This window comes from Triticum dicoccoides, chromosome 3A (genome assembly GCF_002162155.2).
Source record: "Triticum dicoccoides isolate Atlit2015 ecotype Zavitan chromosome 3A, WEW_v2.0, whole genome shotgun sequence".
NCBI lineage: Eukaryota > Viridiplantae > Streptophyta > Magnoliopsida > Poales > Poaceae > Triticum > Triticum dicoccoides.
In genome coordinates, this window is record NC_041384.1 from 764,040,209 (window position 1) to 764,044,445 (window position 4,237).

Sequence of the window (4,237 nt, forward strand, 5' to 3'; positions counted from 1 at the left end):
GGAAGAAGACCTTCATCCGACGGATCGAGCAGGATGATGCCCCGCACGTCTGATTCTCCAAGGGCCACGTAGGGTTCTTCAGCAAGGCGAGCAATCTGGCGGTCCTGACCGGCACCCAGGTGGCCGCTCTCACCTTCTCGGCCGGCGGCAATGCCTTCTCCTTAAGCCACCCCTCCGTCAACACCGTCGTGGAACGCTTCCTGGTGGGGGAGGGTGCGGGGGAGGAGGGTGCTGCCAGTGAAGATCAGAAGATGGAGAAGCTGCACCAGGAGTTCGACGAGCTGCGCACGGACCTGGTCGAGGTGAAGAAGCAGACCAAGCGCGAGGAGGTCACAGCGAAGGAGTGTGACGCGGGGGAGCCAATAGCGGCTTAGGTCGACCCGAACGTGCGCAACACAGGGGACCAGGACTTGGTAGCCTTCTTTGCCGCGCTGATGCGGGTGAAGGACGTCGTCTCCGAATGCGCAACCTGATTCTCTTGCCCGTCGACGTGAGCCGCATGGAGGAGGTGGCCCCACCGCTGCCGCTGCAGCTCTTCATGATCAGTGGCAGTACTTTGGGGCTCGGTATCAGCAGGAGCATCAGATGTTGATGGCGACGCTGCCTCCGCCTGAGCTGTTCGCCACCGAGATAAATATGTAGCAGCAGATGTTGATGGAGCTGCCTCTGGCATAGGCAGTCACCACCGGGATGGATATGCAGGAGATGCCTCCACCGCTGGTGTTCGCCGCGGGGATGGATATGGAGGAGATGCAGATGGTGATTCCTCACCTGCCAGGGTTTGACGATGAGATGGGGATGCCTCCGTCACCTGAGATCCCTGCTGGGCTGGAGACGAACGCCGGCTTCCCGTTCCTGTACCGAGATGATGAGCTCTGTCGATCCGTTCAAGTGAAAGCATTAAACAATGGACGATAGTTCATCGATCTACTGTCATCTAGTTACATCTGGATGCAATCTTTTGTCAAATTTTTTGTCGTTTCTTTATTATCAATAATTGATGGCTAAATCTGTATTGTCCTGTCTCTAGCTGCTGGCATTTAATGAAGTACAGGCATCTTCCCAAATGTACTACACACATTAGCTGGCTACAGGATTTTGAGTCAGCAATGTACAAGTGTTGACTTCTTTTCTCAATGGACACACACGTTCAATACTAGAGATGACTTAACATGGTAAAAAGCGGACATACAATTCTCTTCAATAAAGTGAAGCTTCATTTTATCCATCATAATACGGACTTGACAAGCCTTGAATATATATTAGAATGGGATATAGTAGACCCAAACACTTTTTTTAAAAGAAGGATAACCTCCGGCCTCTACATCAATAGACCCAAACACATGCACCAAAGAGAATGCTTAATACATGCCTGTAGATACCCCTCAAACCAGACTGCGGTGCATCCACAACAACATATCCAATTGTTTCGATTATGTGCCATGGATCAAACACACGAGCTTGTGATACGTCCTCGCGACGTCTTGGGTGGGTGAGTGGGTTATTTCTCTTTTCTCTCGTTAGTACCGCTGATGCCAGATATGCTTCCGTGGATCACAGGTTTTCTATACTGGCTTGGCGATATATAATCGGTCATTGTGTCAAAAGGTATAAGTCGTGCAGAACCAGACAAGGGCACCATTGTGTCAAATAGGCTACAGCTTGTTTAAGTGCAAGGGAATATTGGAGAAGAATTCTTATGAATATACAAGGATGAATATATTTGTTGAAAGAAAGAGATAAACATATCATGGCATTATGAAAAATAATGAACAAAATTTTTATTTATGATCGAGGATTTGATCCAAAATGAAGAAATTGTAAACCCACTATCTAACTAATGTGAGCCCGGAAACTTCCTCACTGATAATTTCACTCCCATAAAAGAATGCGTTAGAGGCGACAACATGCATATGAGGTGAAAGGACAAGCTAGGTTGTGACTGACCAATAGAGAATGTTGTAGCAAAGATGTTTTCAGCCATAAAAAGGCAATGAAAAATAGCTACAGTCTATGATCTTTTTGGGAGTGAAAATTAATGTCTCAAAAAAATTCAATAACAGAAAGCTAGAATTGCATCAGATCAAGTGATACTCTGACAAAGACAATCATAGTAATTAAGATGAGGATATGACGATAATACAATATTAATCAAATAGACAGTTGTAATACAACCTGGGCTAAGAGGTCATTTGATTCATCAATGAGTTAACAATAATTATAAGCAATTTCATAAAAAATGATTGATCTGAAGATAGGGAAACATATGGATGAGGGCAAATCGAAGAGGAAAAGTGGGTAAAACATATGAAAACCAATGAATTCCACATCGATCCAAAACACCAATTTTATCTAGAGGTTTTTTAATGATCCCTTCTTGAACATTTAAAAGTAGGGTTAGAGGAGAGAAGTCCTATCATAGAATTTCTTGGAGTTGTTCAAAACAAAGGTCTGGTCATATTAGACCTGTGGGAATTTCCAATGGAATGCAACATGCTATAGTACTTTTAGAGGAAAACACACACGATGTATAATCTCCTACTTTATTTACTTATTTCTTGCATTAACATGACCTTAGTAAGTTTCACCTTGTTTCTACAAAATGTCCGTTTTATTTGCCAGACTATTGATGATAGTTAACTTCCAGACCAATATCACGAGGACTACATAATATTAAATATAGCAATATGTTTTACATCTAGCCGCGCAAACGAGTGGGTCACCCTGCTAGTAGGTACTGATATCGTTAACACATTTTTAGGAAAATGTAATTAACACTTTTTAGGATAAATGTAATTAACACTTTTTAGCATAAATGTAATTAACACTTGGCAAATGAAGCTTCATGAGCTATTACTTGGAGGGTCGTAAAGAATTAACTGTGATGGACCAAGAGTGTTCTAATTATAGAGGCTAGGGCCCAGAGAGATAAGCTCTTAATGAACTGTGGATCATGCTCCGCTTTCAAACACAAAACCATCCAGTGCATGCATGGACACTAATTTCGTGAATTTATTGTCAATCTGTAACATATGCATCTTCTAAGTCATGCCATCAATCTTATGTTATATATTACAATGCATCTACCTAGATCTGGATGAAACCTTTCCTCAATCATTAGGTTGTCTCCTTATCATAATAATAATTAATCAATGGCTTCTCATCGTTGGAATTTAGTTGATATGTAGAAAATGCCTCCGCCAGCCGGGTTGGCCACTGCGATGGATATGGTACAGATTTACATTCCTCGGCCGCCAGGATTCAACACTGGGTGTCTCTTCAACCGCCTCCACCGGAATTTCCCGCCGGGATGGAGATGCTGTAGCCGGCGCTTGAGCCGAACGCCGGCTTCTTGTATTGACAAGAAGATAAGATCCACACCCAGTCTAAGTCATGCTGAACATTTTGTGAATACAAGGTGAACATAATTCATAATGTTGTTGATTGTTTTTTCAAAAATTTCTTGAACAATTTAAAAAATGTGGGAGAATTTTTAAGTGTTATGAACATTAATTAAAATTACACAAAGATTTTCTTCATATGTTACAAACATTTTTACAAAATTGTGCGGGAAAACAATTTATATGTTGTGAACATTTCTCCTATAAACCTCTCTACACTACCCACTGTTCGGGGCACGCATGCAATCTGTCTCACACGATCTGCCTTGCTGGCCTGATTTTACGGCGCTTACAAAAATAAAGAACCCGGGGCAGCTCTTGGAGAAGCAGACGTGATGGGCATCCTCCTGCTCGGTCCGGCAGATGACGGTCTTCTTCCTCCCTCGCTCACAGCAAGGGAGGAAGAGTGTGTGTAACTACGTCTCGGTGTCGGTGGGTTTATATAGCAAGCGGCCGGTGAGAATCGCTTCACTGAACTACGTACATTAGAAGTCATGATAGGCCATGAGATTCAATTCGGTATTCGCTAAGTTGTGTACATTAAAACTCACGGGTCAAAGGATGACAACATGCACCAACTAAAAATTGCTATATCTGAACAACTAGAAAACATAAACTTAAGCATGAAAAAATTGCAACATATGACCAACTAAAAATCATGAACCCGGGCATTAAAGAAAGCAAGACCCAAACAGCTAAAAATCATGAACTTGTGCATGAAAAACATGCATCTGAACAACTAAAAAGTCACGAAATTAAGCATGAAAAAATTGCAAGATCTGAACAATTGCAGCACCTTAGCCACAAAGCGAGCAAGTAATGGCAGCGCCCAACCG

The 4,237-nt window shown here is 42.7% G+C and overlaps 2 pseudogenes; both read left to right on the plus strand.

Annotated features, from left to right (window-relative positions):
* Nucleotides 1-1,084, plus strand: part of LOC119273338 — a 2,155-nt pseudogene extending 1,071 nt beyond the window's left edge.
* A 2,137-nt stretch (nt 1,085-3,221) lies between these two features.
* Nucleotides 3,222-4,237, plus strand: part of LOC119273339 — a 4,770-nt pseudogene continuing 3,754 nt past the window's right edge.